Below are 25,525 nucleotides of genomic sequence, written 5' to 3'. Positions count from 1 at the left end.
TCTCCCGTTGCGAAGTGCAGGCTCAGCGGCCATGGCTCACGGGCCCAGCCGCTCTGTGGCATGTGGGATCTTCCCGGACCGGGGTACGAACCCGCGTCCCCTGCATCGGCAGGCGAACTCTCAACCACTGCGCCACCAGGGAAGCCCGCTAATATTATTATTTTTAAAAATGCTATGTGGACCTAAGATTATATCCAATTTAAAGTATACTTTAAACATGCATCATATTATCCCAAAGATCTATTAGCTATCTCTGGTTTGTGTAAAATAAGGTGTTGGAGGGTAAATGGGGTCTTTCCAGGGTGATCTGAAGAATGCCTAGGATTTAGAATTCACTCCTCTGCCTTTCTTCTGCAGTATTAGTTCAGTGAATGCAATCACTTCTACTGTGACCCTATTAGACCCAAATTACTTGAACAAATAAAATGGCATGTCAGAACTAAAACTTAGAAAGGTTCCTGTCCAAACCCTTTAATGATGGTAAGGAAATGAGATCCAGGAAAGAAAACAGTGTGGTGCTCTGGAATCTAGATTCAAATTCCAGAGAGTCTCTTTTTTACTGGGGATGGGTTGTGGGCTGGGTGGTGTAGTGTGTAGGCACTTGGGCTCTCCAGGAAGAAAGCCTGGATTCTACCTCTGACACTCATTAGCCTTATGCAATGTCCCTAAACCTCAGGTTTCCCATCTGTAAGATGGGGATAAAATAACACCTCCATGACACCTCCATGACACCTCATTGTGATGTTTACATAAGATAATCCATTGAAAATCTTCATCATAGTGCCTGGCATACTGTAAGATTTTAATAAATGTTAGCTGCTTATATAACTTGCTTATAATAACCTGTAGGGTATCCAGGGGAGGGTGATCAGAGTGCTAAAGAGCTTGCAACCATGTCTTAAAGACAAGCAGCTTTTGAAAATTTTTTTTATTTTAAATAGAGATACTTAGCATCAAGATAACAAGTAAGAGGAACAGAACACCTCTCTTAAACATTTTAGGGACTACTCTGTACAGAGGGATTAAAGTTATTTTCTTGCCCCCAGAGATCAGAATTGATGCACAAAGTTTTGACCAAGTTACTCAATGTTCAAAACGTTCAAGAATTCTTGGTTACCTATGGGTTCCAATCCGGAAAGTCATCCATGACCTTTTGTGATCTGGACCATGTAATAGTTTCTGACTTTGTTTACCTGACTTCCCTTCATGACCTCAGCATGTGAGTCAAATGGAACAATTCATTTGCTATACCACCTGGGTTTTCTCACCTCTACATCTTTAGTCGTCCTGTTCTCCTTCACCCTGATCATTTCCATTTATCAAAAATCTCATGACCTTTCCAAACCTGTGAACATTATAGCCAGAAGTAATCTTACACCCCCATTCATGCTTTTATGACTCCCGGGCCTCTCCACCTTGGCTTATTTTAGTTTCACATATCTCCCACCAGTCTGTGAGTGAGGTGAGGACAGGTTCAAGTCTGGGGCCTCCCTCTGAGGTTCCCAGCTGGTGTCTGGCGCAGTGCCCTGGGACCATGAAAGTCCTTGAAGTTGTTCAGCTGCACTCCCCCTGGCTCTTCAGCTTAGAAACTTTGACATGGAGACGTTTCCTTAGCCACAGTAGCCCCAGCCCTCCTCTGTGAAATGAAAGTAATGGAATTGACTGTTGGATTTGGCTTCAAGTCACTGAATTCCCACCTTGCCCCCCAACAGACACTCCATTTTGTTCTTGAAGTTGCAGTCTCTGCCTAAATATTTCTCTACTCTGCCACCTGCTAAACTACACAGAGATATGCACAAATACCTTGAATGTACATTCTTCTCACAAACACACAAGGTGAAGGAAGCAGAAGAAGGAAGAAGAAAATGTTGAATTATTTGCTCTTCTCTGGGAAAGTTTTAACCCCTTATAGAAAGACCTGATTTTGTGTCTTTATCAACTCCCTCGACACACATTCGTATATACATCCTTCATTAGGAGGGACAGTTTGATTTGAGCGTCTTCTATATCATCAGATTACTATGATTACTAAATGCGATAATCCAGGTAAATTAGCCTTCACCGTAGCCCCAAGAAGAAATTCAAGTAGTGGTAATTCTCTTCCTCATTTTCTATTAGTAGGCACTTAATAAATGTCTCTTGCATAAATGAACTAGTGACTAGTGACTGAAAAGGCACACGAGCCAATGGTTAGATGTTACATGAAGGCAAATTCAGTTCAAACCTGAGATATCATCCCAAAACAAAAATGTGCCCCTGTGAAGGGGCTCTACCGAACTAAGGAAGTAGCCCATAGGAGGTACTTAGGAAGAGGCTAACCAACCATTTGCTAGCAATGTTGTAGCAGACAACGATTTTTGGTGAGTCACATTGGCCTGAACTTCCACGTCTGCGATGCTTGGATTTGGACAGTAGAATAAGCCTGGGCCATTCAGGGATCAAGGCTCATCCAACAGGGATTCCTAAAACTATGTGTTTTGCTCTTTCCGTGCACCAATCTCAAATTACTGGTCTTCCTAAACCTTTAACTCCAGCCAAACTAATCTACCTACTGTTTTCTAAAAGCTGTACTTTTTGATGCTGTGCCTTTTTCACTGTCTGATACTCCTTCCCAGTTACTTTTCACCTATCTTAATCGTACTCTATTAGAGAGCCAGCTAACATTCAATCTCTCCTGTGAAGTCTTCTCAAATTTTACGTCCTGAAGCCACCTATGGCACTCTGAAATCCATCATATTCTATCTTCAAAATACACTCATTATCTGACCACTTTTTACCACCTCCTGTTCAAGCCACTCTCGGAGTCATTTCCCTGGATTACTGCAATGCTTCCTAATAAATCCCCCTGCTTCATTTCTGCCTCCCTGAGGTCTATTCTCCACACAACAGCCAGAATGATCCTTTCAGAACTTAAATAAGTTGGAGTCATCTTTTTGCTTAGAATGCTGCATTGGTTTCCCATTTCACACAGAGCAAAAGCCAGAGTCATTGTAGTTGCCTACAGGGCTCTGCATGATCTGCTTTCCAGTCTCATTTTGGACCTTTTCTCCTACTGCTCCTCCCTTGCTCCAGTCTCACCAGCCTCTGTGCAGAGCCTTTCCTAAATCCTTTCAATGGTGGCCCTTCTATTGGGATCCTGCCTGCCACATCCTCATGACCTTCACCCCCACTTCTTTTGAGTCCTTGCTCAGCTGTTACCTTCTAAACAAGGTCCACCCTGACCACTCCCCCCACCAATGTTTAAAATGTCAAGTCCCACCTGACACTTTTTCTATAGCATTTACCACCTTATATTACATGTCTAATTTATAAATTAAGTTTAGCAACTTTTCATGTGTGTAAGTCTAGTTTTTCTAAGCAGTTTATAAGCTCCTGAAAATTAATAGGAACTCCTATTAATGTTTTATCGTCCATCATAGTTTCTTAAACTTAGTAGTTCAATGAGATTTATTGCTAAAATTGTCCCATGTGAATATAAGAGCTGGCTCATTTGATCAAAAAAGACTGATTCTTTCAAACGTTGGTAGGAGAGCAGTGCCCTCCTATTGAGTTGGCATTTATTAAACACCAAATGTTAGCAGAAGTTTCTGCCAGGCTCTGAGATGGAATTTTATGGATAGTCTTGTCTTCCTGTGGAAAAGGAGAGTTACACCAGTCATTTGGATCATTCAGGTCTCTGTATTTTCCTTTGACAGAATTAACAAGAACAGGATGGATGCATTCATTACCAGACAATTTAGGAAAAGATATCTATGGGGGAAGGGTTGCATATTTCCCAAATGTTAACTCTGCATAATTGCATTTTCATTGTGATTGAAATCTTAAGTCAAATTCATTTGCCTGGAGTGTCTGATTGAAGTCTCATTTAATGAGTATTTGTTACATGGAGGTTGTCTGAGAGATGAAAGTAAAAAAGTATTCTACCTCTGGAAACATGTTCTTATTTTCTAGGAGGGAAACACAGCTGCTCCTCCCACTGGTCCATTCTAAAGTTGAGAGGGTAAAAAAAGCAGTGGATGTTAGTGGACTAAGTTTTGTATGGACTTTGTCTGCCATGCCAGGAATGCTCTGATACTGCTTCTCACCCTGGTCTGTCCTCTGCTTCCAGTGGGTCCCCTCCACACAAGGTCATAGAGCCTCCTCCTGTCTCCCTAAGTCGTCACAAGTTTTTAAATTTTTAAAAACTTTTTTAACATCTTTATTGTTGTATAATTGCCTTACAATGGTGTGTTACTTTCTGCTTTACAAAAAATTGAATCAGCTATACATATACATATATTCCCATTTCTCCTCCCTCTTGTGTCTCCCTCCCTCCCTCCCTATCCCACCCCTCTAGGTGGTCACAAAGCACCAAGCTGATCTCCTGTGCTATGTGGCTGCTTCCCACTAGCTATCTATTTTACATTTGGTAGTGTATATATGTCCATGCCACTCTTTCACTTTGTCCCAGCTTACCCTTACCCTTCCCTGTGTCCTCAGGTTCATTCTCTGCTTCTGAGTCTTTACTCCTGTCCTGCCCCTAGGTTCTTCAGAACCACTTTTTTTTTTTTAGATTCCATATATATGTGTTAGCATACGGTATTTGTTTTTCTCTTTCTGACTTACCTCCACTCTGTATGACAAACTCTACGTCCATCCACCTCACTACAAATAACTCAGTTTCGTTTCTTTTCATGGCTGAGTAATATTCCATTGTATATATGTGCCACATCTTCTTTATCCATTCATTTGTTGATGGACACAGGTTGCTTCCATGTCCTGGCTATTATAAATAGAGGTGCAATGAACATTGTGGCATGACTCCTTTTGAATTATGGTTTTCTTAGGGTATATGCCCAGTAGTGAGATTGCTGGTTTATGGTAGCTCTATTTTTAGTTTTTTAAGGAACCTCCATACTGTTCTCCATAGTGGCTGTATCAACTTACATTCCCACCAACAGGGCAAGAGGATTCCCTTTTCTCCACACCCTCTCCAGTATTTATTGTTTGCAGACTTTCTGATGATGGCCATTCTGACTGGTGTGAGGTGATACCTCATTGTAGTTTTGATTTGCATTTCTCTAACGATTAGTGATGTTGAGGATCCTTTCATGTGTTTGTTGGCAATCTCTATATCTTCTTTGGAGAAATGTCTATTTAGGTCTTCTGCCCATTTTGGGATTGGGTTGTTTGTGTTTTTGAATATGAGCTGCATGAGCTGCTTGTAGATTTTGGAGATGAATCCTTTGTCGGTTGCTTCATTTGCAAATATTTTCTCCCATTTTGAGGGTTGTCTTTTCGTCTTGTTTATGGTTTCCTTTGCTGCACAAAAGCTTTGAAGATTCATTAGGTCCCATTTGTTTATTTGTGTTTTTATTTCCATTTCTCTAGGAGGTGGGTTAAAAAGGATCTTGCTGTGATTTATGTCATAGAGTGTTCTGCCTAGGTTTTCCTCTAAGAGTTTTATAGTGTCTGGCCTTACATTTAGGTCCTTAATCCATTTTGAGTTTATTTTTGGGTATGGTGTTAGGGAGTGTTCTAATTTCATTTTTTTACATGTAGCTGTCCAGTTTACCCAGCACCACTTACTGAAGAGGCTGTCTTTTCTCCATTGTATATTCTTTTGGGTTTTTTTTTTTTGGTGGTACACGGGTCTCTCACTGTTGTGGCCTCTCCCGTTGCAGAGCACAGGCTCCAGATGCGCAGGCTCAGTGGCCATGGCCCACAGGCCCAGCTGCTCCGCAGCATGTGGGATCTTCCTGGACCGGGGCATGAACCCGTGTCCCCTGCATCAGCAGGTGGCCTCTCAACCACTGAGCCACCAGGGAAGCCCTCTCCATTGTATATTTTTACCTCCTTTATCAAAAAAAAGGTAACCCTATGTGTGTGGGTTTATCTCTGGGCTTTCTATCCTGTTCCATTTATCTTCTTTTCTGTTCTTCTGCTAGTACCATACTGTCTTGATTACTGTAGCTTTGTAGTATAGTCTGAAGTCAGGGAGTCTTATTCCTCCAGCTCCATTTTTCTTTCTCAGGATTGCTTTGGCTATTCGGGGTCTCTTGTGTTTCCATACAAATTTTGAAAGTTTTTGTTCTACTTCTGTGAAAAATGCCATTGGTAATTTGATAGAGATTGCATTGAATCTGTAGATTGCTTTGGGTAGTAGAGTCATTTTCACAATGCTGATTCCCCGAACCCAAGAGCATGGTATATCTTTCCATCTCTCTGTATAATCTTTAATTTCTTTCATCAGTGTCTTATAGCTTTTTGCATACAGGTCTTTTTTCTCGTTAGGTAGGTTTATTCCTAGGTATTTTATTATTTTTGTTGTAATGGTAAGTGGGATTGTTTCCTTAATTTCTCTTTCAGATTTTTCATCATTAGTGTACAGGAATGCAAGAGATTTCTGAGCATAAATTTTGTATCCTGCTAATTTACCAAATTCATTGATTAATTCTAGTAGTTTTCTGGTAGAGTCTTTAGGATTCTCTAGTATAGTATCATGTCACCAGCAAACAGTGATAGCTTTACTTGTTCTCTTCCAATTTGGATTCCTTTTATTTCTTATTCTTCTCTGATTGCTGTGGCTAGAATTTCCAAAACTATGTTGAATCGTAGTGTGGTGAGAGTGGGCAACCTTGCTTTTTTCCTAATCTTAGAAGAAATGGTTTCAGTTTTTCACCATTGAGAATGATGTTGGCTATGGGTTTGTCATATATGACCTTTATTATGTTGAGGTAAGTTCCCTCTATGCCTACTTTCTGGAGGGATTTTTATCACAAAAGGGTTTTGAATTTTGTCAAAAGCTTTTTCTGCATCTATTGAGATGATCATATGTTTTTGGTTTTTGTTTGTTTTTAATTAATTTATTTATTTTTTTGCAGTACACGGGTCTCTCACTGTTGTGGCCTCTCCCGTTGTGGAGCACAGGCTCTGGATGCACAGGCTCAGTGGCCATGGCTCACGGGCCCAGCTGCTCTGCGGCATGTGGGATCCTCCTGGACCAGGGCATGAATCCATGTCCCCTGCATCAGCAGGTGGACTCTCAACCACTGCACCACCAGGGAAGCCCCGATCATATGTTTTTTATTCTTCAATTTGTTAATATGGTATATCACATTGAATGATTTGTGTATATTGAAGAATTCTTGCATTCCTGGGATAAACCCCATTTGATCATGGTGTATGATCCTTTTAATGTGCTGTTGGATTCTGTTTGCTAGTATTTTGTTGAGGACTTTTGCATATATGTTCATCAGTGATATTGGCCTGTAGTTGTCTTTCTTTGTGACATCTTTGTCTGGTTTTTGTATCAGGGTGATGGTGGTCTCATAATATGAGTTTGGGAGTGTTCCTCCCTCTGCTATATTTTGGAAGAGTTTGAGAAGGATAGGTGTTAGCTCTTCTCTAAATGTTTGATAGAATTCACCTGTGAAGCCATCTGGCCCTGGGCTTTTGTTTGTTGGAAGATTTTTAATCACAGTCTCAATTTCAGTGTTTGTGATTTGTCTGTTTATATTTTCTATTTCTTCCTAGTTTAGTCTCGGAAGGTTGTGCATTTCTAAGTATTTGTCCACTTCTCCAGGTTGTCAATTTTATTGGCCTATATTTCCTTGTAATAATCTCTAATGATCATTTGTACTTCTGCAGTGTCAGTTTTTACTTCTCCTTTTTCATTTCTAATTCTATGGATTTGAGTCTTCTCCCTTCTTTTTCTTGATAAGTCTGGCTAATTATTTATCAATTTTGTTTACCTTCTCAAAGAACCAGCTTTTAGCTTTATTGATCTTTGCTATTGTTTTCTTTGTTTCTTTTTCATTTATTTCTGATCTGATCTTTATGATTTCTTTCTTTCTGCTAACTTTGGGTTTTGTTTGTTCTTCTTTCTCTAGTTCCTTTGGTGTGAAGTTAGGTTGTTTATTTGAGATGTTTCTTGTTTCTTGAGGTAGGATTGTATTGCTGTAACCTTCCCTTTTAGAACAGCTTTTGCTGCGTCCCATAGGTTTTGGGTTGTCGTGTTTTCATTGTCATTTGTTTCTAGGTACTTTTTGATATCCTCTTTGATTTCTTCAGTGATCTCTTGGTTGTTAAGTAGCATATTATTTAGCCTCCAAGTTTTGTATTTTTTACAGATTTTTTCCTGTAATTGATATCTTGTCTCATAGCGTTGTGGTTGGAAAAGATTCTTGATACGATTTCAATGTTCTTAAATTTATCAAGGTTTGATTTGTGACCCAAGATATGATCTATCCTGGAGAATGTTCCATGAGCACTTGAGAAGAAAATGTATCCGTTGTGTTTGCATGGAATGTCTTATAGTTATCAATTAAGTCCATCTTGTTTAATGTATCATTTAAAGCTTGTGTTTCCTTATTTATTTTCATTTTAGATGATCTGTCCATTGCTGAAAGTGGGGTGTTAAGTTCCCCTACTATGATTTTAATCTTCACATTTTAATTGACCTCCTGTTGCTACAGAATGGATTGAAACTTAGGTAAAAGCGAGACTATAACTGGTGGAGCAGCAACTAGCATTATGCAGGAATTTTGTTGAGATGCTATAATTATTAACAACAGTAAACTTTTATTCAGCACAAGTAGAATATTTGAAACAGGCAGACACATTACAGAAAAGAGGGCTGGTGAGTTTACTGCCCACGTTGTTCTGCCTTTGAAACGCTGCCGTTTGCTGCAGAGAGCCCTGAGAAGCAGTTTGACTACCGCTGATGGTTGTCTTTTGGGTTCTGGCAGATTCTGGCTGAACGACTCAAAGTCACTTGATCTTTCTAGAGATTGTGATTTGCAAACATTATGTTTAAATGACTGACCTTCACTGTATAAAACAAAGTAAAACACCCCAAATCTATACAAAAACCTGGTGCTTTACTCATTGATCCCAGAACCCCCATCTCACGGATGGCATTCCCTCCCCCATCCTGGTCAGGCTGAAGGTCTCCCTCCAGCTCCTGCTTTGCTCTCAGGTCCAGCTCTCAGTTGCCAAGCACCAAAGAGCCCTGGACTCTCATATGTCTTGCCTCATAGTTATGATTTCTCCCAGAGCCCCTTCCCTACCACTCTATTTCAAAATGCATCACTCTCATATCCTTATTTGTTTGTCTTACCCACTACACTGTGAGATCATCAAGGGCAGAGACTATGTTTTATTCATCTTTGTTTTTCTTACAGTGTTTATCATGATGCCTGACCTGAATAGGTCTCAATAAATGTGTGTTGAATGAGTGTCTCTCTGAAAATTCCCTGCATGTAAGCAGTCAGTTTTACTGTGGTCTCCCCATATCTTCCTTTTTTTCTGAAGCTCCTATGTTTTCGTTCTGGGTGGAGACAGAAAGGAGAAGGTTTGCACAAAAATGGTAAAATGTAAATTGATGACTTAGAGGGGGGGTACCGCATAAATGTTTGTTGACAAATAAATGACTAAAAGCAGTTTTCACAGCCCGTCTCTGTCTCAAGTAGTCACTTCTGGCTATTTTTTCTGAGCTTACTGCTACCCTTCACCCTTGCCTACTCATTACCTAAAAGGTACCATTTCCTTGCCAAGACCATCTGATTCACAAGGATGACCAAGTGGCTTCTCTGTGTCCTGGGATAGCTAGCACCTTAAGCTTAATTGTAAACCATCAGTAGGACCAGAATGAAGTCTGGATCCTGACAGCTGGGTTTTGGATTCTCTGGGAGTTGGACCCCAGACCTAGACACAAAGGACTAAAGGACGCTAAGCTTCCCTTTAGGTCACGTCAGTCCTCTAAGACAGGGGTCCCCAACTCCTGGGCCACAGACTGGGACCAGTGCCAGACCTCGGCCTGTTAGGAGCTGGGCCACACAACAGGAAGTGAGCAGCGGGCGAGCAAGCAAAGCTTCATCTGCCGCTCCCCACCGCCTCCCATTGCCCTCTTTACCAACTGAAACATCCCTCCACTGCTGTGGAAAAATTGTTCCACAAAACCGGTCCCTGGTGACAAAAGGTTGGGGACTGCTGCTCTAGGACATGTTTCCTGCAACTTTGTATCTCTTCATTTAGTCATGAACCTTTGACTACTCACTTTGCAAAGGTTTTTATCACAACCCTTTCCATTTATTTCCTCCCCTAGCTTTCCCCCAGGGAAGAGAGGAAGTTACAAAATGAAGAGAGCTGCAGAGAAAAGGAAAAGAAACAAAAACCCTACAGATTCTATAAATTTCATAATACGACATTGATAAAAGAAAAAAAAAAAACCCTGTATGGTGATGTTAATAGTTATTAGGTGATAATTATGAGCTGAGGATAGTGTCTTAAATATAGCATCTTATTTAGTACTTTTTTTTTTTTCTGTGGTACGTGGGCCTCTCACTGTTGTGGCCTCTCCCGTTGCGGAGCACAGGCTCCGGACGCACAGGTTCAGCGGCCATGGCTCACGGGCCCAGCCGCTCGGCGGCATGTGGGATCCTCCCAGACCGGGGCACGAACGCGCGTCCCCTGCATCGGCAGGTGGACTCTCAACCCCTGCGCCACCAGGGAAGCCCTAATACTTCTTTTAATAAGTACTACATAAGTACTAATAATCACATGGAATAGGTAATAGGCTTCTCACTTTGCAGATGAGTAAACTGATCCTTAGATAGTTTGTCATTTGCTTATAGTTAAGCAGCTGGTGAAAAAGCAAAGTGGGGGTCAATTATTGGCTCCACGAACACCCACCATGTAGGGCCTTCTGCAAGCTCTGCCTTCACTCCATCCTGGGTCATGATGTCTGATGTTCGGGTTGTGGACACCAGCCTGTCCTTGATTGGGTTAGTTCTATACCAAAGTGAGAAAGGGGAAGCTTTTCTTTTGAAACCACACATCTTTTCTGTTATCACTCATCTTAGCCTTTGTGCTTGATATTCTCCAGAATCCTCTGTGTCCTCTCCCTCAAATGCTTCTCTGCTTTGAAGCCTCAGCTCTTACCTCCTGCCAGCCTGGTCTCTTCTCTGGCCTTATGCCCATGGGACATTTCCTCTCAGTGAGTCCTGAGTGACCCATGCCTTTGATTTTAAAGACTCTGTTAGGTGATGCGTGAATCGGGTGCAAAAATTTCCAATAAGTTGCTGAAGAGTCTTTAGTCACTCCATTCTGGCTAGTGATACCATATCTAAACCCATAAAATGGGCCTTCAGAGCACCATTATTCTTTCAATATTTATACACCTTCCCATCAGGTTTGTAGAACTGTGCTTTCCAAATGATATATACTTTAAAAAGATAAAGAAGTGTTAACAGTGGGAAGCACAGGATGGAGAGAGGGAGAATGGGAGGAAACATTCATGTTGGTAAGTTTTTCTTCTCTCCCTTGTAGAAAAGCAATAATCTGGGTTTCATATTATATGAGACTTTTATTTTCATCCATAAAGCAGTTCTATCCTATTCTTTCTGGAGTGGAAAAAAGATGCTGCAAAGCCACACACCCTGCCAGCTTAGGATGCAGAAATTTTATCTTTTAAATATATATCATTACCATGGGAAGGTGTATAATATTGAAGAATATGGCTCTGAAGCCCTTATGGGTTTAGATATGGTATCACTAGCCAGAATGGAGTGACTAAGACTCTTCAGCAATATAATTGCACCACAGCATCAAGGTCACTCAGGACTCACTGAGAGGAAAGTTGGCAGGTAAGAGATGAGAAGAGAGCCATAGTAAGCCAGATAATAGGGTTTAAAGTCCAAGGGTCTTTCTGATAGAGACAAGGAAATTCAAGATGGGGCTGTCACTGGGAGCTGGTGTGGTGCAATGGGAAGATCCCAGGCATAAAATCAACACTACTGTGTCCTAAGCAAATGTCTTAAATCAGATTCAAATTCTGGATGTGTAAAATAGCGACAATAATAATTTACCTTAATAGGTCGTTTGATGATTAAATGAGATGATACATGAACAGTTTCTGATAAATATTGTCTAATTGATGTGCACTTTTTTCTCTTTTAAACTAAGCCTAAATGTTGTTTCCCCACATTAGTACCACCAAGCCTTTCTATAATCACAGAGATATGAAGAGTTGTCATGAAGAAAGACCTGAAAATTATCGAATTTCATCCTCTCATCTTACAAAGGTAAAAAGGAAAGCTCAGTTTGGTAACACAGGCAAAAACTTTCCAGAACCCAGAGTGATGACTGTTTACACATGATGGTTCAGGGGCTGTTCTGGAGGAGGTCTTGCTCACATAGTACAGCTCCTTCCTCTTTCTCTATGTGGAGGCTCTGGGCTGAGCCTGAGGACCCTCCTGAGGATCCTCATCTCCATCACACAAATTCTATTATTTCTGCAGTAATATTTGATGTGGCTTTGAGCATGGATGTGGTAGCCATCCTTTGGACAAAGGTGACCTTGGGGCATGGTAAGCTCTTTTCGTTTCATGATGCCAGTATACCAAATTAAAGGATTTGAGACCACTGTTTGGGATCCAGCTCTGACACCTACAAGCTATGAGACCATCAGTAACCTGACCACTCCAAATCTCATCAGTAAATTTTGGAATAATTAGATTTCCAACTGACAAGGTTTATTTTAGGATCAAAGGAGATCATACATGTGTTGGGGGGGGTGACAACTGATTTTATCAAGTCTCAGAAGTACTGTAAATGATAAAATACTGTGTAAATGCAATTAGTATATACATTTCAATGTGAGGCTTGATTCTGAATGTCAGGTTGCAAATTGCTCAAGAATTTCATATTCTAGATGATCTTGGTGACTCAGTTTTGAACAGTGGGTGAAATACTCATCAAAGGGGAAGAGCTAAGGAGGGGCAAAATAATTCACTTATTTATTTCATGTCCAGTAAGAAGCCTGTTTTGCTTCTTAAAGTGTATTGCTACCTTCATATTGCAAAACTCCTAGGTTTTGTTCCTTGCGTTCATAACCCAGCTGGCATGTCCCCAACTGGCAAGGCACATTTGAGACAGATTGCATCTCCGGTTTTCTTGCTCTGGCTGACTCACCAGCCACTGCTCTTGCCACTTTGTTACTCAAGAAAGCACAAGGAGAAGCCAGGCAGCTGCTGCTGGACCCCAGATCCACTGAGTTCTCCTGTGGGACCCACTGGCCAAAAACTCCTCCACACTGAATTTCCCAGGCTACAGGCCATTTGGGGTACAAGGTTGCCCTTCCCAGGAAGGAGATGACAAGAGTAACAGGTGTTAATAAATGCAAATCCATGGCCAGAAGCCAGCGTGGAATATTTTATTAGGCAATCATATATTTTCATTAGTAATGGTGATGAAGCAGTTAGGTTTTTATTGGGTGTTTTAATGTTTCATTTTTCCACCACACTTTATTATCATGCCAGCCTATTGCCTGCTGGGGCAGGCCTCGCTTGCTTTTTTTCTTTTGTGCAGAAGCGCTTCCAGACAATTCCTTTCCCCAAGCTTCAGCCATAAGATTACTTGCCATATGCTTAAGGAGACAGCAGGGTCGTTAAAGGCCATGAGTCAATGACAAACCCAGCTCATAATTTTTATATCCTTGTTATAACCTGACACCCCCAGAACATTATCATGAGGTGAATGGTTTAAGTGAAGCAGGAACATACCATCTCACATGGGGCTCCTGACCCTTGGTTTGCAGAGCTGCCTAAAAATATCTGGGGAATATGAGCAGGCAGCCTCTCTCTTCTCCCTGTGGGAATGGAATGTGAGACTTGGTGTTAGAAGGCCCTGCGAGGTCATCTAATTACCGTGACTCCTCTCGCTTGACCCATGAGGGAGCTGAGGCCCGGGGTGGAGGGTGACTGGAGCAAGGTCACACGGCCAGGAGGGGAACCCAGACCTCTGATTCCCGGGTCAGGGTCTGCTCATGTGGTGCTGTGGTCTTAACGATTGGACAAGGATCAAGTTCTGAGCTCGAGAAGGCTCAAGAGAAGCAGTCTCCATCAGAGCATCACCAGAGGAGACTTCAGGGATCAACCAGCTCATCCCGTGTCTCAGTTTCACAGGTCAGAAAATGGAGGTGATGAGAAGGGAAATGATGTGCCTGAGATAACACGCATTCAGTGCCAGCCGAAGCAGTTCCCAGACCAGACAAAATTGTCCGCTCATAGGGCTGCATGGAGTGTAGCATGACTGAGGCCCCAAAAGGAACAAAATCACTGAAAAAAAATGTATTGGAGTACAGTTAATGTAAAATGTTGTGTTAGTTTCAGGTGTATAGCGAACTGAATCAGTTATACATATATATATATATCCACTCTTTCTTAGATTCTTTTCCCATATAGGCCATTACAAAGTATTGAGTAGAGTTCCCTGTGCTGTACAGTAGGTCCTTGTTAGTTATCTATTTTATATACAGGAGTATGTATATGTTACCTACAGTTACTAGAAGTATGTTATCTAAAAATATTTGCAAGCGTCTATTTCTGTGACATGATGGCTTATACATATGTAAACATATGGATTCTTGAAATAACTACGCTGCATTTTCTGAGCAGTGTAGTAAATTGAAAGTGTCAATACTTTATAGTCATAAAAGCAAAGCTCCAAATCCTGAATCCACTCTGCCCCAGCAGAATGATCTTGAGACTTAGTTTCCTAACGTGTAAAATGGAGATTAAAAATCCCCCACCTTCAAGTGTTGAGAGGATTCAGCCAGACAACTTAGGTTAAATGCTTTGCCCCTGGAATAACAGCCATGAAATATATGGCTACTATTGTAAGTATTATAATTATATAGAGAGAAGAAAAGTGTTAGGATTGTGGCACTGAGCCAGGTGTACCTGCCTCCCAAATCCTCTTTATGATCAATGGTTTCATTGCTTCTAGAATGCCCAAGAAGAACTATATTGGACATTGAAAAGGTTATAAGAGCCTGTTGACTTTGTGTCCCTGTAGCTATGGATACACAAATTCTCACAACAATAAAAGGGTTAAAAATAAGTTAGTGAACATGATTTATCAGAGAGGAAAGCAGGGTAAATTAGAAGGCTGATTTTCAGAAAGGGATCCACAGTGTATGCATAAAAGAAGAAATCAGGCAACTCCTGAGAGCAACTCCTTCATTCTCTTAAGCACTTTGCACAGCACTCAGCACATGTTTGGTGACCAATAAGTGTCTGAGAAACATTGAATGAAGCATCCTGGTGGATCAGGAAAGAGGTCCCTGTCTGCTATTAAGAAGGGGACTATGGGAGATGAGGGTTGAGAGGAGTCAAGGAGAGGGTACATGTTTCCTTCTATACCCAAGAGCCTCAGTTGTAAAAGGGATCTATGAAAAATGAACACTGCTTCCATCTGTATCACCTGTATCTGTATAATCTTCCTAGAATATTTTAAGAGAGTTGGTTTCATACAAAATCACCTGGGATTCTTTCAAAGGAACTTCTGAGAAATGGGACAAGAAATCTTAAAACAAACATATATTATGAGTATGAACAGATAACATCATCTTATACCAAACCTAACAAAATACAGAGGGAAGACTGCCCAGAGACACAGAGAAATCTTGGGGGCTTAGACTGCAGACCCGATCACCTTACTGCTGATAAACTAAGTCTTTCCTTAAGTGAACATGTAAGACCTTACACAGCACATCTTATTATGTACAGGGCTCGACAACATATTTTCAACCTTGGAATCTCCTTCACATTTGCTCTGAATCCCTCTTCTGTCTTCTCTTTCCCTGTGATCCCTTCCTTTCCTCCCAGGAAGCACCAGATGCTATAGCTATGATCCCCACCTACCTGCTGAGGACCTGAGTCATAGGGCAGGAGGATGGCGGGTGACCACTTCCATATTGCAGAGAGGACTAACAATCTTCCGCTAATGTACTCATTGCTTTTCTCCTCTGGATCAGAGAGTTGCTGGTCCTCTCTACTGAGTACACAGGAGCTTTCTGCTCTTCAATCTTCCAATACTCCTGCTCCATCATCTGATACATCCTGATCAATTTTGGTACCTTTCATGAAGCCACATGTACCTCCTCAAGACTGGGATGCTCCCTAAAACTCCATGGAGGAAATTTAAGGTTGCTAAGCAAAAGGAGAGTCAGGTTCTTGGGAGTGTTAGTGACCTGTTCTCTTTAGTAACTTTACTTACCATCACTCTGTTGGCCCCAGTGGAACGCTTTTCAAACTGCAGTCCACGGAAAGGGCTTATTAGATGGCTTGGCTAGGCTGGTGCAAATTTCAGTTTGCTTCTCATTCTCTGCCTGTCCTGTGCCAGTTGTGTGCAGAGAGAGGAAGTGTTAAATGGAAGGATAGACATGGTTGGTCCATAGCTTGCAGCATATCTTCATTGTCTTTGGTTTTGGACATAGGCAAAGGCTCCTTTTCCAAGAAGAGAGGCCTATCAGAAGGCTATCATGGATTCCTATTCACTCTTGATTAAGATGAGGCATATCCTCATCCAACACCAAAATGTCCATGGTTTAACACAGTAGAACACAAGAAACGTATGCATTTTAGTGACCAGAAAATGTGGGTTTTGCAAAAATAAATAGGACAACTATGTACCTTTGAGAGCTTCATGCTGGTGGTGAAGATGGCTCTGTCAACCATCATTACCAGGTTTCACTGTCACACGGACCTTCTAACAACAGGGCCATGAGATAAGCTGAGAGCTTCCAAAGTCTCAGAAAATACAATGTTAGAAGGAGTACGTTGCTTTGATTTTTATTTTCCTACATCATACCACCAACTGGTGATCTAAAAATCATCCAGGGTAACTAGATCCAGAGTATGGAAGTGACATTTATTTATATGCCCTGGCCCTTTTCCCTTTAGATACCTGCTTTCAGCCTCTAGCTGCTTTTTCAGGCTGTATCTTAATCTCTCAACATGCACACTAAAGATCTCCTCCTTCATCAACCTGTAGTTTTTACTTCTGCAGTATGTTTCTTCCGGAGTATCCTTTCTCAATACTTGACTAGTTCATTCCTTTCTACTCTTTATCTAAGGCTGGAACTAAATATTTCCTTTCAGTCCCCAAACTAAATTTCTTTCCTCTTTCCCTAATATTAAGATGCACATATTTGCTTTGTTCAATAGCTATATTTTAATTTACAGTTAAAATCACAAATCTCAAACCTGCAAGGGTGATGCAAATGATGTAAATGAGTGAGGTAGGCCAGGTGTAAGATACCAAGGCATGGAAATCTAGAAAACATGCCCCTGGAAAATGCATGGCCCTTCAAAAGACATTTGAAATATATATATATTTTTTTAACATCATGCAGGCCAAACAAAACACATGCATGGATTCTATGCAGGATATAAGTTTGCAGCACATGAGGTAGAGTATCTGATGCCATTCACGGCAAGGGACATGATGAACTATCATTCACATTTGTTACTAGGATCCGGGTTCCTTAAAGTGGTAAAGCTGTAAAAAGCACTGCGCCTTATAAAAGTTAGGATAAAACATGCTTAAAAGTAGAATTAGAGCACATGTTTCAGGAACTCAGAAAAGTAATTAATTAATTTAAAGAAATTAAAGCAAACTTAATTAATTTTAATTGAGAAACCAGGAAAAATTTGTCACTAGAGCATAACTTAAGAAAACAAACTCTATGGTGTTCCATCAACTTCTAAAGATGTTCAGTGATCAAAACGTATCATGGTTTTCGTTTCCTCTTCTTCTTATCCATCTTCTAGGTAACTGTGCATCTAGATGGTGTTTCCTTCAGAATTCTCCCATAGTTTAGAGATATTTGCATACCCTGATATTTCCACTATGAGTTTCTGTCTCAAACGCTCTTGCCTTTTAGTAACTCGTTCTCCCAATAATGCATCAAAATTCATACTCATTGCTCAAGTGTCAGCCACAGTTACTTCACCAATGTTAACACCTTTTTATCCATGTGGCAATTAGCACAGTCACAAAAGGCAACTAGTGGCCCATCGCCCAAGAGTATATAGGTAAACAGAGTTTTATTTTCTTCCATAACTGTCTGATAAACCTTCAAAGCGTGACTGTATTTTACTGAATTACTTTGCATTAGAGTCCAAATTTTCTAATGCTTTCATGGCAAGTTTCTCAACACATATTCTGGTTAAAATGGGCCACTCTTTCAGTGTCCCTATTCCCTGTACAAATTCCCAGCTGATGCCACTAACAAGCAAGCAAACAGAGATAAATGAGACACAGTCACTAAGAGTCTGGTGGAGGCTGTGGTGTGCTTTCCAACATGGAGTACACCCACCTCTATATCCCAGGATCTTAAATAATCCAGGGACCCACATTCTCCAGCGACTTTGATCTAGAATATGTCCCTTTGAATAACTCACCTTGTTCACATTGCTCTCCCTCCTCCCTTCCCCAGAGTATCCTGGACTATTTACAGAGCTTTATCTACCTTTCATTCAGCTCAAAGTGCCTGTGACTGACGATTATGGTTTAGGCCAAAAATAAAGACGAGTCTTGGAGGGAAGGATGTGACACCTTCACATGCCTCTATAATAAGTAAATAGTTCTGAATGTATGGGAGCATATATGGCAGTGCACTCCTAAGAGTTTATTCCCTCAAATAAACAATTAGAAATACAGACAGCTACGATTCTTGCAGTGTTTAATACTTGGTGTGTGCTATACTAAGCACTTTAAACATGATCTTATTTAATTCCCATAATAATCCTGTGAGATAACAATAATTATCTCAATTTCAAAGATTCAATTTGAGGCTTAACAGAGTTAAGAAACTTGCCCAAGTTCATGAAGCTAGGAAGTGGACAGGCAGGATTAAATCAAAGTCATTCTGGCCCCAGAGTTTGAATCTTAATCACTGTTTTATGCCTGTTCAGTCCCAGAATCCTAGAAGAAACGTCCATAAATCCATTTAGTTTGGAGGGATCTCGGCTCCTGAGCTGACCCTGAGATCCTCTGATTTTGTTTTTGAGATCCTCTGATTTTGTTTGTCCCTATTCCTGTTCATTTTCCGCAGAAATTGGAAACTGGGCCAAACAGGAGGTTAAAGGCACTGCCTGTCACTGTTGTGGCCTCTCGCGTTGCGGAGCACAGGCTCCGGACGCGCAGGCTCAGCGGCCGTGGCTCACGGGCCCAGCCACTCCGCGGCATGTGGGATCTTCCCAGACCGGGGCACGAACCCGTGTCCCCTGCATTGACAGGCGGACTCTCAATCACTGCGCCACCAGGGAAGCCCCTACATCCTCTGATTTTTGAAAGTATCTACAACCTGTTGTGGCCTTTAACTAATGGACTGAGATTGATATCTGATAAAACCTCAAAAGTTCATGGAGGGACATGATCCTTTTAATAAGTATTGTTTAATATATCAATTTACAAACAGTGATATATAAATTATTTCCAATTAAATACTAAGATTTATTCCATAATTATTTTGTACATGGTATCATCACCCAGTAATTATGTGGTGACTATATTTCCCAAATACAATTTTTTTAACATCTTTATTGGGGTATAATTGCTTTACAATGGTGTGTTAGTTTCTGCTTTATAACAAAGTGAATCAGTTATACATATACATATGTCCCCATATCTCTTCCCTCTTGCATCTCCCTCCCACCCTCCCTATCCCACCACTCTAGGTGGGCACAAAGCACCGAGCTGATCTCCCTGTGCTATGCGGCTGCTTCCCACTAGCTATCTGTTTTACGTTTGGTAGCGTATTTATGTCCATGCCACTCTCTCACTTTGTCCCAGCTTAACCTTCCCCCTCCTCGTATCCTCAAGTCCATTCTCTAGTAGGTCTGCATCTTTATTCCCATCTTGCCCTTAGGTTTTTCATGACCTCTTTTTTTCTTTTTTAGATTCCATATATATGTGTTAGCATATGGTATTTGTTTTTCTCTTTCTGACTTACTTCACTCTGTATGACAGTCTCTAGGTCTATCCACTTCACTACAAATAACTCAGTTTCATTCCTTTTTATGGCTGAGTAATATTCCATTGTATATATGTGCCACATCTTTTTTATCCATTCATCTGTTGATGGACACTTAGGTTGCCTCCATGTTCTCCTGGCTATTGTAAATAGAGCTGCAATGAACATTTTGGTACACGACTCTTTTTGAATTATGCTTTTCTCAGGGTATATGCCCAGTAGTGGGATTGCTGGCTCATATGATAGTTCTATTTCTAGTTTTGTAAGGAAGGTCCTTACTGTTCTCAATAGTGGCTGTATCAATTTACATTCCCACCAACAGTGCAAGAGGGTTCCCTTTTATCTCCATCTCCAGTATTTATTATTTGTAGATTTTTTGATTTTGGCCATACTGACCAGTGTGAGATGACATCTTATTGTAGTTTTGATTTGCATTTCTCTAATGATTAATGATATTGAGCATTCTTTCATGTGTCTGTATATCTTGATATGCAATCTGCATATCTTCTTTAGAGAAATGTCTATTTAGGTCTTCTGCCCATTTTGGGATTGGGTTTCTTTTTTTCTTTTTTTTTTTTTGATGTTGAGCTGTATGAGCTGCTTATAAATTTTGGAGATTGATCCTTTGTCATTTGCTTCATTTGCAAATATTTTCTCCCATTCTGAAAGTTAGGGAGGAAAAACAATACAACAAACAAGTTTCCAACTTTGGATCCTCTGAGGTTTGCTTGTAAAAAATATACCCCACTTTCTGAGAATTCAAACAATAATCCCTTTGCATTCGTCAATCCCCAAGAAAAACAAAATCTAGAGGGTTCTGCCTATGCTTTCCTCTAAGAGTTTGATGGTGTCTGGCCTTACATTTAGGTCTTTAATCTGTTTTGAGTTTATTTTTGTGTATGGTGTTAGGGAGGGTTCTAATTTCATTCTTTCACATGTAGCTGTCCAGTTTTCCCAGCACCACTTATTGAAGAGGTTGTCTTCTCTCCACTGTATATTCTTGCCTCTTTTATCAAAGATAAGGTGACTGTATGTGTGTGGGTTTATCTCTGGACTTTCTATCCTGTTCCATTGACCTATATTTCTGTTTCTGTGCCGGTACCATACTGTCTTGATTGCTGTAGCTTTGAAGTATAGTCTGAAGTCAGGGAGGCTGATTCCTCCAGCTCCATTGTTCTTTTTCAAAATTGCTTTGGCTACTCAGGGTCTTTTGTTTTCCATACAAATTGTTAACTTTTTTGTTCTAGTTCTGTGAAAAATGCCAGTGGTAGTTTGATAGGGATTGCATTGAACCTGTAGATTGCTTTGGGTAGTAGAGTCATTTTCACAATTTTGATTCTTCCAATCCAAGAACATAGGATATCTCTCTATCTGTTTGTATCATCTTTAATTTCTTTCATCAGTGTCTTATAATTTTCTGCATACAGGTCTTTTGTCTCCTTAGGTAGGTTTATTCCTAGATATTTTATTCTTTTTGTTGCAATGGTAAATGGGAGTGTTTTCTTAATTTCACTTTCAGATTTTTCATCACTAGTGTATAGGAATGCAAGAGATTTCTGTGTATTAATTTTGTATCCTGCTACTTTACCAAATTCATTGATTAGCTCTAGTAGTTTTCTGGTAGCATCTTTAGGATTCTCTATGTATAATATCATGTCACCTGCAAACCGTGACAGCTTTATATCTTCTTTTCCAATTTGGGTTCCTTTTATTTCTTTTTTGTCTCTGATTGCTGTGGCTAAAACTTCCAAAACTATGTTGAATAAGAGTGGTGAGAGTGGGCAACCTTGTCTTGTTCCTGATCTCAGTGGAAATGGTTTCAGTTTTTCACCATTGAGGACAATGTTGGCTGTGGGTTTGTGATATATGGCCTTTATTATGTTGAGGTAAGTTCCCTCTATGCCTACTTTCTGGAAGGTTTTTATCATAAATGGGTGTTGAATTTTGTTAAAAGCTTCCTCTGCTTGTATTGAGATGATCATATGGTTTTTCTGCTTCAATTTGTTAATATGGTGTATCACATTGATTGATTTGTGTATATTGAAGAATGCTTACATTCCTGTGATAAACCCCACTTGATCATAGTGTATGATCCTTTTAATGTGCTGATGGATCCTGTTTGCTAGTATTTTGTTGAGGATTTTTGCATCTATGTTTATCAGTGATATTGGTCTGCAGTTTTCTTTCTTTGTGACATCTTTGTCTGGTTTTGGTATCAGAGCGATGGTGGCCTCGTAGAATGAGTTTGGGAGTGTTCCTCCCTCTGCTATATTTTGGAAGAGTTTTAGAAGAATAAGTGTTAGGTCTTCTCTAAATGTTTGATAGAATTCGCCTGTGAAGCCATCTGCTCCTGGGCCTTTGTTTGTTGGAAGATTTTTAATCACAGTCTCAATTTCAGTGCTTGTGACTGGTCTGTTCATATTTTCTATTTCTTCCTGGTTCAGTCTTGGCAGGTTGTGCATTTGTAAGAATTTGCCCATTTCTTCCAGGTTGTCTATTTTACTGGCATATAGTTGGTTGTAGTAATTGCTCATGATCCTTTGTATTTGTGCAGTGTCAGTTGTTACTTCATCTTTTTTATTCCTCATTCTATTGATTTGAGTCTTCTCCCTTTTTTTCTTGATAAGTCTGGCTAATGGTTTATCAGTTTTGTTTGCCTTCTCAGAGAAGCAGCTTTTAGTTTTACTGGTCTTTGCTATCATTTCCTTCATTTCTTTTTCATTAACTTCTGATCTGATCTTTATGATTTCTTTCCTTCTGCTAACTTTGAGGGGTTTTTTTATTTTTCTTTTTCTAATTGCTTTAAGTGTAAGGTTAGGTTGTTTATTTGAGATTTTTGTTGTTTCTTAAGGTAGGATTGTATTGCTATAAACTTCCCTCTTAGAACTGTGTTTGCTGCATCCCATAGGTTTTGGGTCATCGTGTTTTCATTGTCATTTGTTTCTAGGTATGTTTTGATTTCCTCTTTGATTTCTTCAGTGATCTCTTGGTTATTAAGTAGTGTGTTGTTTAGTCTCCATGTGTTTCTATTTCTTACATATTTTTTTCCTGTAATTGATACCTAGTCTCATAGCACTGTGGTCAGAAAAGATTAAATTTACCAAGGCTTGATTTGTGACCCAAGATATGATCTATCCCAGGGAATGTTCCATGAGCACTGGAAAAGAATGTGTATTCTGTTGTTTTTGGATGGAATGTCCTATAAACATCAATTAAGTCCATCTTGTTACCATCTTGTTAATGTGTCATTTAAACCTCGTGTTTCCTTACTTATTTTCATTTTGGATGATCTGTCCATTGGTGAAATTGGGGCGTTAAAGTCCCCTGCTCTGATTGTGTTACTTACGATTTCCCCTTTTGTGCCTGTTAGTATTTGCCTTATATATTGAGGTGCTCTTATATTGAGTGCATAAATATTTACAATTGTTATATCTCCTTCTTGGATTTATCCCTTGATCATTATGTAGTGTCCTACTTTATCTCTTGTAATAGTCTTTGTTTTAAAGTCTATTTTGTCTTATATGAGAATTGCTACACCAGCTTTCTTTGATTTGCATTTGCATGGAATATCTTTTTCCATCCCCTCACTTTCAATCTGTATGTGTCCCTAGGTCTGAAGTGGGTCTCTTGTAGACAGCATATATATGGGTCTTGTTTTTCTATCCATTCAGCCAATCTATGTCTTTTGGTTGGAGGATTTAATCCATTTACATTTAAGGTAATTATCAATATGTATGTTCCTATTACTATTTTCTTAATTGTTTTGGGTTTATTATTGTAGGTCTTTTCCTTCTCTTGTGTTTCCTCCCTAGAGATGTTCTGTTAGCATTTGTTGTAAAGTTGGTTTGGTGGTGCTGAATTCTCTTAGCTTTTGCTTTTCTGTAAAGGTTTTAATTTTGCTGTTGAATCTGAATGAGATCCTTGCTGTAGAGTAATCTTGGTTGTAGGTTTTTCTCCTTCATCACTTTAAATATGTCCTCCCACTCCCTTCTGGCTTGAAGAGTTTCTGCTGAAAGATCAGCTGTTAACCTTATGGGCATTCCCTTATGTGTTATTTGTTTTTTCCCTTGCTGCTTTTAATATTTGTTCTTTGTATTTAATTTTTGATAGTTTGATTAATATGTGTCTTGGTGTGTTTCTCCTTGGATTTATCCTGTATGGGACTCTCTGTGCTTCCTGTACATGATTAACTATTTCCTTTCCCATATTAGGGAATTTTTCAACTATAATCTCTTCAAATATTTTCTCAGTCCCTTTCTTTTTCTCTTCTTCTTCTGGGACCCTTATAATTCGAATGTTGGTGTGTTTAATGTTGTCCTAGAGGTCACTGAAACAGTCCTCAATTCTTTTCATTCTTTGTTCTTTATTCTGCTCTGCAGTAGTTATTTCCATTATTTTATCTTCCAGGTTACTTATCTGTTCTTCTGCCTCAGTTATTCTGCTATTGATCCCTTCTAGAGAACTTTACATTTCATTTATTGTGTTGTTCATCACTGTTTGTTTGCTCTTTAGTTTTTCTAGGTCCTTGTTAAATGTCTCTTGTATTTTCTCCTATTTTCAAGATTTTGGATCATCTTTACTATCATTATTCTGAATTCTTTTTCAGATAGACTGCCTATTTCCTCTTCGTTTGTTAGTTCTGGTGAGTTTTTTCCTTGCTCCTTCATCTGCTGTGTGTTTCTCTGTCTTTTCATTTTGTGTAACATACTGTGCAGGCTCCAGGTTCATAGTTCCTGTTGTTTTTGGTGTCTGTCCCCAGTGGCTAAGGTTGGTTCAGTGGGTGGTGTAGGCTTCCTGGTGGAGGGGACTAGTGCCTGTGTTCTGGTGGATGAGGCTGGATCTTGTCTTTCTGGTGGGCAGGTCCACGTCTGGTTGTGTGTTTTGGTGCGTCTGCGGCCTTATTATGATTTTAGGCAGCCTCTGTGCTAATGGATGGGGTTTTGTTCCTGTATTGCTAGTTGTTTAACATAGGGTGTCTAGCACTGTAGCTACTGGTCATTGAGCGGAGCTGAATCTTGCCGTTGAGATGGAGATCTCTGGGAGATTTTCCCCGTTTGATATTACATGGAGCTGGGAGGTCTCTTGTGGACCAGTGTCCTGATGGTGGCTCTCCCACCTCTGTGGCACAGCCCTGACACCTGGCTGGAGCACCAAGAGCCTGTCCTCCACTTGGCTCAGAATAAAAGGGAGGAAAAAAAGTAAGAAAGAAAGAAAGAAGATAAATTAAAATAATTGAAATAAGAAATAATTATTAAGAAAAGGAAATTTTAAGTATTGAAAAAAAAATCGGACAGACAGAACCCTAGGACAAATGGTAAAACCAAAGCTATACAGACAAAATCACACACAGAAGCATACACATTCACACTCACAAAAAGAGAGAAAGGAGAAAAAAAAATTATATCATTGCTCCCAAAGTCCACCTCCTCAATGTGGGATGATTCGTTGTCTATTCAGGTATTCCACACATGCAGGGTATATCAGATTGATTGTGGAGATTTAATCCGCTGCTCCTGAGGCTGCTGGGAGACATTTCCCTTTCTCTTCTTTGTTCGCACAGCTCCCGGGGCTCAGCTTTGGATTTGGACCCACCTCTGCGTGTAGGTCGCCTGAGGGCGTCTGTTCTTTGCTCAGACAGGACGGTGTTAAAGGAGCAGCTGATTCGGGGGCTGTGGCTCACTCAGGCCAGGGGGAGGGAGGGGTACAGATGCAGGGCGAGCC

This window comes from Leucopleurus acutus (assembly GCF_964270905.1).
Source record: "Leucopleurus acutus genome assembly, chromosome: 7".
NCBI lineage: Eukaryota > Metazoa > Chordata > Mammalia > Artiodactyla > Delphinidae > Leucopleurus > Leucopleurus acutus.
This window is presented reverse-complemented; position numbering follows the sequence as displayed.